General features: G+C 46.7%; 1 long non-coding RNA gene across 1 annotated transcript; it reads left to right on the top strand.

Moving 5' to 3' along the window:
* Window positions 1-11,945: 11,945 nt before the first annotated feature.
* LOC123571033 (uncharacterized) lies at window positions 11,946-12,941 on the top strand. The gene is made up of 2 exons (XR_006695209.3): window positions 11,946-12,099; window positions 12,717-12,941. It is a non-coding gene; the product is annotated as an uncharacterized lncRNA (long non-coding RNA).
* The last annotated feature ends 1,661 nt before the right edge of the window (window positions 12,942-14,602 follow it).

The following is a 14,602-nucleotide window of genomic DNA, read 5'->3' as shown; positions in this document are numbered from 1 at the left end:
CCACTCACCACTGCGTTTTCCTTTTGCCCGAAAGCGACGTCAACAGATCAGAAACACAACAGAGTTTTAGGACACAGGAGAAAGAGACAGAAAAGAAGGAGAAGAACCAGAAATATAGCCGAGGTCCCACATAAGCCCTGTTGACTAGACTTGCCTCGGCAGGTGTGCTTGGGTTCACACTGTGTGCCTGTTTGCTGTGCACCTGTATGATGAGATGTGGGGGCAAAGACTGAGAAATACAAGAGAGATGGGTTAAAATCAGACTCACGAAGGCCAGGCACGGGGGTTCACACCTGTAATCCCACCACTTTGAGAGGCTGAGGTGGGAGGATCACTTACCCTAGGAGTTCGAGACCAGCCTGGGCAACATAGCAAGACCCCCTGTATATGCCTCTGTTCTCGGGCTGCTAATACATTTCTGAGACTGGGTGACTGATCGATTGATTGATGGATGGACTGGTTGATGGAGATGGAGTTTCGCTCTTATCACCCAGACCAGAGTGCAATGGCGTGGTCTCGGCTCACTGCAACCTCCGCCTCCCGGGTTCAAGTAATTCTCCTGCCTCAGCCTCCCGAGTAGCTGGGGTTACAGGCACCTGCCACCACATCTGGCTCATTTTGTATTTTTAGTACAGACGGGGTTTCACCATGTTGGCCAGGCTGGTCTTGAACTCCCGACCTCAGGTGATCCGCCCGCCTCGGCCTCCCAAAGTGCTGGGATGACAGGCGTGAGCCACTGCGCCCGGCCTGAGACTGAAAAAGGAAAGAGGTTTAATGGACTCGCAGTTCCAGATGGCTGAGGAGGACCTCCTCGGAGGGTGAAGAAGGAGCAAAGGCATGCCTTACACGGCAGCAGGCGAGAGCGCGTGTGCGGGGGAAGTGCCCTTTGTAAAACCATCTGGTCTCGTGAGACGTCTTCACTATCATGTGAAGAGCAAGGGAAAGACCTGCCCCCGTGATTCAGTTACCCCCCAACCCGTTCCCCCGAAGACACGTGGGAATTATGGGAGCTACAATTTGAGATTTGGGTGGGGACAGAGCCACACCATATCACCATGTCTACAAAATTCTTCCTTCCTTCCTTCCTTCCTTCCTTCCTTCCTTCCTTCCTTCCTTCCTTCCTTTTTTCCTTCCTCTCTCTTTCCTTCCGTCTCTTTTCTTGTTCTTCCTTTCTTTCCCCTCTGTCTTCTCTTTCCTCCCCTTCCTTTCCCTCTCTCTTTTCTCTTTCTTTCTCTCCCTTTCTTTCTTTTCTTCTGTCTCTTTCTTTCTTTTCTTTCTCTTTCTCTCTCCTTCCTTCTTTCCTTCCCTTTCCTTCCTTCCTTTCTTCCTCTCTCTTTCCTTCCTTCTTTTCTCTTTCTTCCTTTCTTTCCCCTTTCCTTCTCTTCCCTCTCTTTTTCTTTTCTTTCTTTTCCTCCCTTTTTTTCTTTCTTTCTTTTCTTTCCTTTTCTTTCTTTCTCTCTCCTTCCTTCCCTCCCTCTCTTTCTTTCTTTTCTTTCTTTCTCTCTCCTTCTTTCTTTCTCTCCTTCCTTGTCTTTCTTTCCTTCTTTTTCTCTCTTCCCTCTCTCCCTCCTTTCTCTCTCTCTTTCCTTTCTTTCTCTCCTTCCTTCCTTCTTTCTTTCTTTCTTTCTCTCTTCCCTCCTTTCTCCCTCTCTTTCTTTCTTTCTTTCTTTTCTTTCTTTCTTTCTTTCCTTCTTTCTTTCTTTCTTTCTTGCTTTCTTGCTTTCTTGCTTTCTCTTTCCTCCTTCCTCTCTCTCTCTCTTTCTCTCTTCAGAGTCTCGCTCTGTCACCCAGGCTGGAGTGCAGTGGCACAATGTCCGGCCTTACATTATTATTGTTGTTTCATACAACCTATTGCCAACTAAAGAATCCTTAAAGCCCACCTATGACTCCTAGGAACCCACTTCGAGATGTTTCGTCTTTAGGGCCAAAACAAGGTACACCTTCCATGTATTGATTTATGATTTTTACCTACAATTCCTGTATCCCTGAAATATATATAATGGGACTGTAGGTTGGGTGCGGTGGCTCACACCTGTAATCCCAGCACTTTGGGAGGCCGAGGCGGGCGAATCACCTGAGGTCAGGAGTTCGAGACCAGCCTGGCCAACATGGTGAAACCCCATCTCTTCTACATACAAAAAGTTAGCCAGGTGTGGTGGTGGGGGCCTGTGATCCCAGCTACTTGGGAGGCTGAGGCAGGAAAATCACTTGAACCCTGAAGGCAGATGTTGCAGTGAGCCGAGATTGTGCCACTGCACTCCAGTCTGGATGACAGAGACTCTCAATTAAAATAATAATAATAATAATAATAATGGAACTGTAACCAGACCTCCCAAACACACTTTCTCAGGCTCTCTTGAGACCATGGAACCCTGGAGCAGAGGTGCTCATATTGGTTCAGAATAAACCTCTTTAAATATCTTGGCAGAATTTGTTTTATTCTGTCATCAGTAGCAAATGCTGACGGTTACACGCACTCACTTTTTCTAGCTAAGACCCCTGGGGTTGGAAACAGCTATGTCGTCTGGGGTATATATCCTGGGGTTCGTTGTCTCACACTGAGAAAGAATTGAGGACACGGACTCACTGCGTATGATGGGTTAAACAGTGAAAAGTTTAATGAACAGAAGAAATGAGAGAGGAGAGCAGCTCCTTGTGAGAAAGACAGAGAGAGACATAGACAGAGACCGAGACAGAGAGAGAGAGAGAGACAGACAGACACACAGAAGTCCGAACAGGAGAAAAGAGAGGAGAGCAGCTCCTTGCGAATGAAAAAGAGAGACAGAGAGGGACAGAGACAGATACACACACACGCAGACAGAGAGAGACACAGAGAGAAACAGAGAAGCAGACACACAGAGAGACAGACAGAGAGAGACACACACAGACACACACACACAAAGGTCTGAACAGAAGAAAGGAGAGATAACAGCAGTTCCGTGAGAGAGAGAGAGAAAGGGAGAGACAGACAGACACAGAGAGAGAGGCAGACACACATACACACACACACACACACGCAGAGAGGTCCAAACAGAAGAAGAGAGGAGAGCGATAGAGAGAGAGAGAGACAGATAGAGAGACTCAGGAACAGAGACAGACAGACACACACACACAGACACACAGGTCTGAAGAGAAGAAAGGAGAGAGGAGAGCAGCTCCTTGTGAGAGAGAGAGAGAGGACAGACCGAGAGACAGAGACAGACCGAGAGACGTAGAGACAGGGAGAGACAGAGGGACAGAGAGAGACAGAGAGAGACAGACAGACACACACACACACACACACGACTGAAGACAAGAAAGGAGAGAGGAGAGTAGCTCCTTGCGAGAGAGAGAGAGAGATGGATAGAGAGGGAGAGAGACAGACCAACAGACATAGAGAGAGATATAGAAATAGAGAGAGACAGAGGGACAGAGAGAGACAGACAGACAGACACACACACACACGACTGAAGAGAAGAAAGGAGAGAGGAGAGTAGCTCCTTGCGAGAGAGAGAGAGAGATGGATAGAGGCAGAGACAGACCAAGAGACATAGAGAGAGATATAGAAATAGAGAGAGACAGAGGGACAGAGAGAGACAGACAGACAGGCAGACACACACAGACATGTCTGAACAGAAGAAAGGAGAGAAGAGAGCAGCTCCTTGCGAGAGAGAGAGAGAGAGAGAGAGAGAGAGAGAGAGAGAGAGCCACAGAGACAGAGCGAGAAAGGGGGAGGGGGAGAGGGAGGGAAGGAGGGAGGGAGGCGGAGGGAGGGAAGGAGGGGGCAGGGAGAGGGAAAAAGAGAACAAGGCAGAGAGAGAGAGAGAGAGAGAGAGAGAGAGCCATGAAGGGGGGAGGCACCTGACCTGCGCACACTTTACAGGCAGGCGGGCGAAGACCGTGTTGAATTTAGGTAGGGCTCAAAGATTGGTTGCATCAGGTGCGCCGTCCACAGAGTGAGCGCGGAAGGCCGCTGGCCTCACCCTAACCTTATGCCAGTGGCATTGCCAGTTGCTCGGCGCTGCCTTGTCTGCTTTTCTTACTGTACATGTGGTTGACAAAGAGGAGGGAAGATGGAGCCGCCATGTTGAACGTGTCTAGTCCCCTAGTTCCTGCCGGGAAGATGGAGCCGCCATGTTGAACGTGTCTAATCCCTAGTTCCGGGAAGATGGAGCCGCCATCTTGAACGTGTCTTGTCCCTAGTTCCTGCCGGGGAGATGGAGCCGCCATCTTGAACGTGTCTTGTCCCTAGTTCCTGCCGGGGAGATGGAGCCGCCATCTTGAACGTGTCTTGTCCCTAGTTCCTGCCGGGGAGATGGAGCCGCCATCTTGAACGTGTCTAGTGCCTAGTCCCTGCCAGGATGCACCGCCCCTTGCAAGCTGCTCGCTGGCTTGGCTATGTCTGCAGCTCAACTTTACAGACCGCTCTTTGTTAGAAAATGACTTGGGGCTGGTTTTCATTAAAGAGAAAAGCCTCGCTAAGGACTTCCATATCCTTACTATTTGCCTAAGTGATTTCTTCTTAACTCCCACATACATGTCTTTATTTCAAGTCTCATAATGCCAAAAAAAAAAAAAAAAGAAAAAGAGAGAAAAAAAAGGACGCTGGCTCCTTGCTGTAAAATGCATGCAAAATAATGTTGCATGCAGACAGACAGACACATACACACGCAGGTCTGAACAGAAGTAAGGAGAGAGGAGAGCAGCTCCTTGCGAGAGAGAGTGAGAGAGAGACAGAGAGAGAGAGAGACGGACAGAGAGGGAGAGAGAGACAGACCGAGAGACATAGAGAGAGACAGAGGGACAGAGAGAGACAACAGCCAGGATAATTGCACTCAGATCATTTGGAAATGTGTCAAATAAGGATTTCCTATCCTCAGTTCAAACCATTTTTATGAGTTAAATGGAAGAGAGAGAGAGAATATTCATTTCAATGAAGATGTAATGGGTGGTCTAGAGAGCTAAGAGGAATGTTTGCTCTCAACTTCAAGTTCGGTCTAATTTGTACATCCTCAACGACGGCTAGACTTGGAAACTGGGCATTTCGGATCAAATGGTTGCTGATACCAAGATGTGGAACCTGAGTCCCTACTTTAGTGGATTTAGCCACAGGGAATTCATTAATTGACTCACTATCTTTGTCTACCATTTCAGCAAACTGAGCTATACCTCCTGCCTGTTATATTATTATATTATACTATATTATTTTAACAAAATAGGTATACTAGTGAGGGAAGAGACAGACCCTCTCATATTGTTTTACATTGTTTTATACTCAGTACCTGTTTTAAGAAAAAACAAGGAAGTGAAACCAAAGGCAGGCAGCCCGGCGCCAGGCACTGGAGCCGAAACCAGGCCTGGGCCTGCCTGGCCTAAACCTAGTAGTTAAAAAAAATCAACTCATGACTTAGCAACCGATGTTATCCGTAGATTCCAGACGTGGTGCGGAAGAACGTTGTGAAACTCGCTGCCTTGTTCTGTTTCTCTCTGACCACCGGTGCCTGCAGCCCCCGTCACGTGCCCCCTGCTTGTTCCATCAATCGCGACGCTTTCGTGTGAAATCTCTAGTGCCGTGAGCCCTTCAAAGGGACAGAAATTGTGCACTCAAGGAGCTCGGATTTTAAGACAGTAGCTTATCGACACTTCCAGCTGAATAAGGGCGTTCCTTCTACAACTCGGTGTCTGAGGGATTTTGTCTGTGGCTTGTCCTGCTACGCTAGCCTGGTGTGGTGGCTCCTGCCTATCATCCCAGCACTTTGGGAGGCCAAGGCAGGAGGATCACTTGAAACCAGGAATTTGAGACCAGCCTGGGCAACATACTGAGACCTCATCTCTACAAAAGAAAAAGAAATATACATATACTATCTTTACATGTAGCTTATATCTGCTAATATGCAAATATAGAAATAAGCCACGAAGGAATATAAACAAGATCTGCATCCTAACAAAAAGTTTTTTTTTTTCTTTTTTAAAGTCTATAGTTGATTAAACACTGTATTTACTGGAATTTTATAAATCCCCTCTAGTGTGTTATAAATTAATAATTTGCTGTCTTGATTTGTGTGCTGTCTGTGTAATTCCGTCAATTATTAATGAATACGTTTATTACATATAAATAATAAAATTTCCATCTCCGGCCGCGGCCAACGCTTCATGTTAATGTACTGAGAATAGCACATAAATAATGAAATAAAAGTAAAGGAAAGAATGGTCTTGGAGCTGCCAAGTGTTGGTTGTTATTCGTTTGAATTCGTTGTTATTCAAATGCTTCAAAGTAATGTCTGAAAGTGCAAGTTGGGAGCTCAAACTTTGGCCTGGGAGTACATTGCAAGCCCACCCTTGTATGAATTAAAAGGGAGGGGCAGGGCGGGGCGCGGTGGCTCACGCGTGTCATCCTGGCACGTTGGGAGGCCGAGGTGGGCAGATTACGAGGTCGGGAGTTGAAGACCAGCCTGGCCAATATGGTGAAACCCAGTCTCTACTAAAAAAAATGCAAAAATTAACCGGGTGTGGTGGTGCTTGCCTGTAATCCCAGCTACTCAGGAAGCTGAGGTGGGAGGATCAGTTAAACCTGAGAGAGAGGGAGAGGGTAGAAAGGAGGGAGAGTGGGAGAGGGAAAGAGAGAGAGAGAGAGAGACAGAGAGAGAAAGAACCAAAAAGGAGGTTGCAGTGAGCCGAGACCGTGCCACTGCCCTCCAGCCTGAGTGCCAGAGGGAGACTGTGTCTCAAAAATAAATACATAAAAATAAAAATATATTGTAATTAAGAAAATTAATCCTTTATCACAAACCCTTGTAGATGAACACATCTCCCCATGATTTTTTTTTTTTTTTGAGATGGAGTTTTGCTGTTGTTACCCAGGCTGGAGTGCAGTGGCGCGGTCTCGGCTCACTGCAACCTCTGCCTCCCGGGTTCAAGTGATTCTCCTGCCTCAGGCTCCCGAGTAGCTGGGATTACAGGTGCACATCACCACGCCCAGCTAATGTTGTATTTTTAGTAGAGACGGGGTTTCTCCATGTTGGCCAGGCTGGTCTCGAACTCCTGACCTCAGGGGATCAGCTCCCCCTTGGCCTCCCAAAATGCTGGGATTACAGGCTTGAGCCAGGACGCCCAGTTTGCCCATGATCTTTTTTTCTCGTGTATATAAATGAATATTGTACCCAGGGTGGACACATTCCTCCTTGTACTTTTGGGAACCCCCCATTCTGTCTCTGGCATAGCTCTACTTTCAGTACTTTGCTTTCTTAAGAATCTTAAATGCTCTGGGAACTGGGCATGTCAGATCCATCCCATGGTTGTTGATACCTAGATATAGAAACGGAGGCCTAATTAGTGGATTCAGTCCCTGTGAATTCATCAGTTTACTCATCCCTCTTGTCTACCATTTCAGCAAACCTGTTGGCTACGGGGTAGAGCTGGATTTTCTCCACTTTACTTTCGTGATAAAGTTACTTTTGCTTTGCACCGTGGACTGGCCCGGAATTCTTGCTTGCACCGGATGCCAGAACCCTCTGTTGGGATCCAGATGGAGACCCGTGTCCCGTAACAGGTCTACCTTTCCTTCCACGAGAAGGCTCCTTGGGGAGCACCTGTGTCTTGCTAAGGCAGCGGTGGACACGGGACTTGCTGTGTTCATTAAGGCGTTTGATCTCCACTGCTGGAAGTGGTGGTGTGTCTTCCTCAGGTAGATTTGCAGAGGGTAGAGAATATACAACACTTTCTCAACAGCAAGAACTCAAGTGCACCCTTTCAAACCTCACTCTCTCTCCTTTCCTCCCTCCCTCACCCATTTGTTTCTTTCTCTTTCTCCCTTCCTTCCTTCATTCCCTCCCTCCTCTCTCTTTCTTTCTTTCTTTCTTTCTTTCTTTCTTTCTTTCTTTCTTTCTTTCTTTCTTTCTTTCTTTCTTTCTTTCTTTCTTTTCTTTCTTTCTTTCTATCTTTCTTTCTTTCCTTCTTTCCTTCCATCCTTCCTTCCTTCCTTCCTTCCTTCCTTTCTTCTTTCTTTCTTTCTTTCTTTCTCTCTATTTCTTTCTCTTTCTTTCTTTCTTTCTTTCTTTCTTCCTTTCTTCCTTTCTTTCTCTCTCTTTCTTCTTTCTTTCCTTCTTTTTTCTTTCTTTCTTTCTTCCTTCCTTCCTTCTTTTCCTTTCTTTCCTTTCTTTTCTTTCTTTGTTTCTTTCTTTCTTTCTCTCTCTTTCTTTCTTCTTTCTTTCCTTCTTTCTTTTTTTATTTCTCTTTCTCTCTCTTTCTTTCCTTCTTTCTTTCTTTTTCTTTCTTTCTTCTTTCTTTGCATCTTTCTTTTTTATTTCTCTCTCTTTCTTTCCTTCCTTCCTTCTTCTTTCTTTCTTCCTTTCCTTCTTTCTCTTTCTTTCTCTTTCTTTCATTCCTTCTTTTTCTCTTTCTTTCTTCTTTCTTTCTTTGCATCTTTCTTTTTTTATTTCTCTTTCTTTCTTTCCTTCCTTCCTTCCTTCCTTCTTCTTCTTTTCTTTCTTTCTTTCTTTCTTTCTTTCTTTCTTTCTTTCTTTCTTTCTTTCTTTCTTTCTTTCTCTCTTCCTTTCCTTTCCTTCCTTCCTTCCTTCCTTCCTTCCTTCCTTCCTTCCTTCCTTCCTTCCTTCCTTCCTTCCTTCCTTCTTTCCTTGTTTCTTCTTTTATATAAGCTTTGCAGGGAAAACTGTTGTCAGCAAAGCTGCTTACCCGTAAGACACAACCATTCTTCACATTCCTCTACGTAGACACGGCTGAGTCCCCTCAGACTTTCAAGGCATTGACTCACCGCTGTCCACACTGATGGATGATGGCTTGATTTTAACAGTTTGATCCAACATCATCTCCTCCTTGCATATTTTATGGCAAGAGTCTGCTGACTGAACCCTCTCCCATTGCATCAACTAATTAACCGCTGTGAGGGCAAAACGTTGTTATTGTCAGCATTGCATGGAGCAGCTAATGCTGAGGAAACCCCGTCTGAGTTCGTCAATAGCTCCCCTGTCCTATCCGAGTCTCCAGTGAAATCTGTTTCCTTAATCTCATCTCCATCCTGGACAGTGTCTTTATCTGGTGTTTTCAATACAGTGGACCCTTTTACACGTCACTCATCACTCAAATCTCTGGAAGAAACAGTGTCCTTCTTATTTATTTATTTATTTATTTATTTATTTATTTATTTATTTTTAGACGGAGTCTTGCTCTGTCTCCTAGGCCGCAGTGCAGTGGCACGATCTCGGCTCACTCCACCCTCTGCCTCCCGGGTTCACGCCATTCTCCTGCCTCAGTCTCCTGAGTAGCTGGGACTACAGGCACCCGCCACCACGCCTGGCTAATTTTTTGTATTTTTAGTGGAGATGGGGTTTCACCGTGTTAGCCAGGATGGTCTCCATCTCCTGACCTCGTGGTCCACCTGCCTCGGCCTCCCAAAGTGCTGGGATTACAGGCTTGAGCCACCGCGCCCGGCCTACTTTTTTTTTTTTTGAGACAGAGTCTCACTCTGTGGCCCAGGCTGGAGTGCAGTGGCATGATCTCGACTCACTGCAACCTCCACCTCCCTGGTTCAAGCAATTCCCCTGCCTCAGCCTCCTGGGTAGCTGGGATTACAGGCACCTGCCACTGCACCCAGCTAATTTTTTTGTATTTTTAGTAGAGACGGGGATTCACCGTGTTGGCCAGGCTGGTCTGGAACTCCTGACCTCAGGTGATCCGCCCGCCTCAGTCTCCCAAAGTGCTGGGATGACAGGCGTGAGCCACACTATCCAGCCATCTTTCTTTCTTGAGTAATGAGTCTTCTTTCCTCTGAGGACGGGTTTTATTTGATCAGCACGCCTGAACGTGGGTGATGTGTGACCTCACTGGCAAGAACACAGCGTGGACGGGAAAGAACCGTCTCTTGAGGTGGCTCACGCCTGTAATCTGAGTGGGGTCCGGGCTCTGCGGCTCGCGTCTGTCATCCCAGTACTCTGGGAGGCCGAGGCAGGTGGATCACCTGAGGTCAGGAGTTCGAGACCAGCCTGGTCAACATGGTGAAACCCTGTCTCTACTTAAAATATATATATATGTGTGTGTGTGTGTATATATGTATATATGTGTATATGTGTGTAGATATGTATATGTGTATATATGTATGTATATATGTGTATATATGTATATATGTATGTATATATGTGTATATATGTATATATGTATGTATATATGTGTATATATGTATATATGTATGTATATATGTGTATATATGTATATATGTATGTGTATATGTGTGTATATGTGTATGTATATATGTATGTGTATATGTGTATGTGTATATGTGTGTATATGTATATATGTATGTGTATATGTGTGTATATGTGTATGTATATATGTATGTGTATATGTGTATGTGTATATGTGTATATATGTATATATGTATGTGTATATGTGTGTATATGTGTATGTATATATGTATGTGTATATGTGTATGTGTATATGTGTGTATATGTATATATGTATGTGTATATGTGTATGTGTATATGTGTGTATATGTGTGTATGTGTTTATATGTGTATATGTTCATATACATATAAGTGTGTATATATGTGTATATACATATATATGTATATATGTACATACGTATATGTGTGTATACGTATACGTGTATATATGTATGTACGTATATATGTGTATATGTATATATACGTATATGTGTATATATGTATATATGTGTATACATGTATAATACATATTTATACATATATGTGTATATGTGTATATGTGTATATATGTGTATATGTGTGCACATATACATGTATACATATACGCATATATACAAAATACATATATACAATATACATACACATATATATACAAAACACATACATATATACAAAATATATACAAGTATATGCATATACACACACACACACACACACACAGAAATTAGCTGCGCCCGGCCCTGCTGACATTCTTCTGAGTTTCTGACGAACCTTTGGAAAGGAGACAAGCAGACATACGTCTACCTCCGTCAGCAGAGGGGTGACTTTGAATAGAATGGGAGGCAGGTTTGCCCGAAGCATTTCCCAGCCTGACTTTTCCCTTTAGCTTAGTGACTTGGGGGACCCCAAGTTTTATTTTCTCTTCACCGTGGTAAAGGACACAGCTCGGTGTATTAACCGGTTTATTACAAAGGATGACTGACAAGGTGAAGCGGGTACTCAGGGCAAGCTGTGTGGTACCTGGCTGGTCCCAACATCTGCGTGCATTCACCCACCAGCAACCCCCAGCCCTCTGGCAGGGATTAAAGAGGCTCTATTAGATGGCCGGAATACATCACTTCATCTGCCATTGGCCATTAAACTCCATCTCCATCCCCCTCTCCTTTCTCTGGAGGTTGGAGGTAAAGTTGAAGACAGGTGGATCACCTGAGGTGATTTTTTTTTAATTTGTATTTTTAGTAGAGACGGGGTTTTACCATGTTGGCCAGGCTGGTCTTGAACTCCTGACTGTGTGATCTGTCTGCCTCGGCCTCCCAAAGGGCTGGGATGACATAACTTAATTTGTTGGTGCAATGGGAGAGGGATTAGTAACCACCGCGTGAGGCTGGGCGCGGTGGCTCGTGCTTGTCATCCCAGCACTTTGGGAGGCCGAGGCAGGTGGATCACCTGAGGTCGGGAGTTCGAGACCAGCCTGGCCAACATGGTGAAACCCCTGTGTTTACCAAAAATACAAAAATTAGGCAGAGGTGGTGGCTCACATCTGTAGTCCCAGCTACTTGGGAGGTATGGGTGGGAGAATCACTGGTGTGGGGAAAAGAAAGAGCGATCAGACTGTTACTGTGTCTATGTAGAAAGAAGCAGACATAAGAGACTCCAGTTTGTTCTGTCCTCACAGAAATTCTTCTGCCTTGAGATGCTGTTAATCTGTAACCCTATAGCCCCAACCCTGTGCTTGCAGGAATGTGTGCTCCCTGTGCTTGCAGGAATGTGTGCTGTGTTGACTCAAGGTTTAATGGATTCAGAGCTATGCAGGATGTGCTTTGTTAAAGAAGGGCTTGAAGGCAGTCTGCTTGGTAAAAGTCATCACCGTTCTCTGATCTCGAGCACCCAGGGACACAAACACTGCGGAAGGCCGGCCGCAGGGACCTCTGCCCGGGAAAGCCAGGTATTGTCCAAGGTTTCTCCCCATGGGATAGTCTGAGATATGGCCTCGTGGGAAGGGAAAGACCGGACCTTCCCCCAGTCCGACACCCTGTAAAGGGTCTGTGCTGAGGAGGATTAGTAAAAGAGGACGGCCTCTTTGCAATTGAGATAAGAGGAAGGCCTCGGTCTCCTGCTTGTCTCTGGGCAATGGTGTAAAACCCATTGTATGTTTTATTTACTGAGATAGGAGAAAACCGCCTTAGGGCTGGAGGCGAGACCTGCTAGCGGCAATACTGCTCTTTCATGCAGACATGTTTGTATTCCAGATGTTTGCATACGGGATGTTTGTATAGATGTTTGTATATATGTTTGTAGACCTGCACCTCAAGGCATGGCACCTTGTTTATGACACAGAGATCTTTGTTCGCATGTTTTCCTGCTGACCCTCTCCCCACTAATACCCTATTGTCCTGCCACATCCCCCTCTCTGAGATGGTAAAGAGATAATGATCAATGAATACTGAAGGAACTCAGAGACCAGTCCCAGGCCAGCACGGTCCTCCTTATGCCGAGCGCCCGTCCCCTGGGCCCGCTTTTCTTTCTCTACACTTTGTCTCTGTCTCTTATTTCTTTTCTCAGCCTCTCGGGGTCCACCTGACGAGAACCGCCCACAGGTGTGGAGAGGGAGGCCACCCCTTCGACTTGAACCCGGGAAGCGGAGGTGGCAGTGAGCCGAGATCGCACCACTGCACTCCAGCCTGGGGGACGGAAAGAACGTTCCAAACCTCAAATCACGGGATTGCACCCTCTGGCTCCCAGCCCCTGTCCTTAAAACCCTTTCAAAACACGGTGCATTTAGACAAACTCTGCTGTGGTTCGTGTATTTCTATCATTCGGTCAACAACCAGGGTTTAAGACCAGTGTTGTAGGAGCGCAGGTATAAATTCCAAATATACACCAGGCGCGGTGGCTCACATCTGTCATCCCAGCACTTTGGGAGGCCGAGGCGGGGGGATCACGAGGTCAGGAGATCGAGACCAGCCTGGCTAACACGGTGAAACCCCGTCTCTACTAAAAATATAAAAATTAGCTGGGCGTGGTGGCAGGTGCCTGTAGTCCCAGCTACTCGGGAGGCTGAGGCAGGAGAATCACTTGGACCCAGGTGGTGGAGGTGGCAGTGAGCCGAGATCGTGCCACTGCACTCCAGCCTGGGCGACAGAGTGAGACTCAATCTCCAAAAATAAGTCAATAAATAAAAGCTAAAATAGCTTAGCTGGGAATGACCATCACACCTCTCGTCCTAGCGACTTGGGAGGTTGTGGTGGGAGGACGGCTTGAGCTCAGAAGTTCAAGACCAGCGTGGGCCACGTTGCAAACCTACGGCTCTACAAACACTAACAAAAATGAGCCGGGTGTCCTGGTGCACAGACCTACAGTCCCAGGTGTTTGGGAGGTGGAAAGTCAGTCCAAAAAAAAAAAAAAAAAAGGATGAGGAGACCCAAAGTCAGGCAAGCAAGCTTTAGTGAGCTGCTTGGCTGGGTTTTTACCAGAGTTAGAGCAGGCAGCCCCAGTTACAGACGACAGCAGGGTTTTATAGGATCAGAACCAGGTCAGGGGGTGGGGAAGGTGGGTCAGGGGTGCAGGAGAACTGGGTTGGGGTCGGGAGAGCTGAGTAGGGAGGGGCAGGTATCTTGACCGCATCCTGGAGATGATTTTTCCAGCGTTGTTATGCGGGGTGAACACACATGGTAACCGCATCCTGTAACTGTCTGGACAAACAGTTACTGGAGGGGTCAGTGAAGAGAGGCGTGAGCGCCAGAGACTGTGAGTCCTGTGGGAGGAGAAGGGAACGGTCCGGCACGGGTGACCTTAACAGAAGGAACCCTTGAGCCCGGGAGGTCGAGGCTGCCGTGAGCCATGATCGCGCCACCGCACTCCAGCCTGGGCCACAGACAGAGCCAGACCCTGTCTCCAAATATATACACATAGAAGCCGGGCGCGGTGGCTCATGCCTGTGATCCCAGCACTTTGGGAGGCCGAGGCGGGTGGGTCACCTGAGGTCAGCCGTTCGAGACCAGCCTGGTCAACGTGGTGAAGCCCCGTCTCTACCAAAAATACAAAAATCAGCCAGATGTGGTGGTGGGCACCTGGAATCTCAGCACTTTGGGAGGACAAGGCAGGTGGATCACCTGAGGTCAGGAGTTCAAGACCAGCCTGGCCAACACGGTGAAACCCCGTCTCTATGAAAAAATCCAAAAATTAGCCAGGCTTGGTGGTGTGCACCTGTAGTCCCAGCTACTTGGGACGCTAAGGCAGGAGAATGGTTTGAACCCAGGAGGTGGAGGTTGCAGTGAGCCAAGACTGCGCCATTGCACTCCAGCCTGGGCAACGGGGTGAGACTCCATCTCAGAAAGAAAAAAAAAAAAAATAGATGTTGCTTTGACCCCAGACACAGCCATGCTGGCCTTTCCAACAACAAACACGGCTGTCCCATCAGATACACTCAGCAAGGATTTCCTTTGTGG

This window comes from Macaca fascicularis, chromosome Y (assembly GCF_037993035.2).
Source record: "Macaca fascicularis isolate 582-1 chromosome Y, T2T-MFA8v1.1".
Taxonomy (NCBI): Eukaryota; Metazoa; Chordata; class Mammalia; order Primates; family Cercopithecidae; genus Macaca; species Macaca fascicularis.
This window is presented reverse-complemented; position numbering and strand designations above follow the sequence as displayed.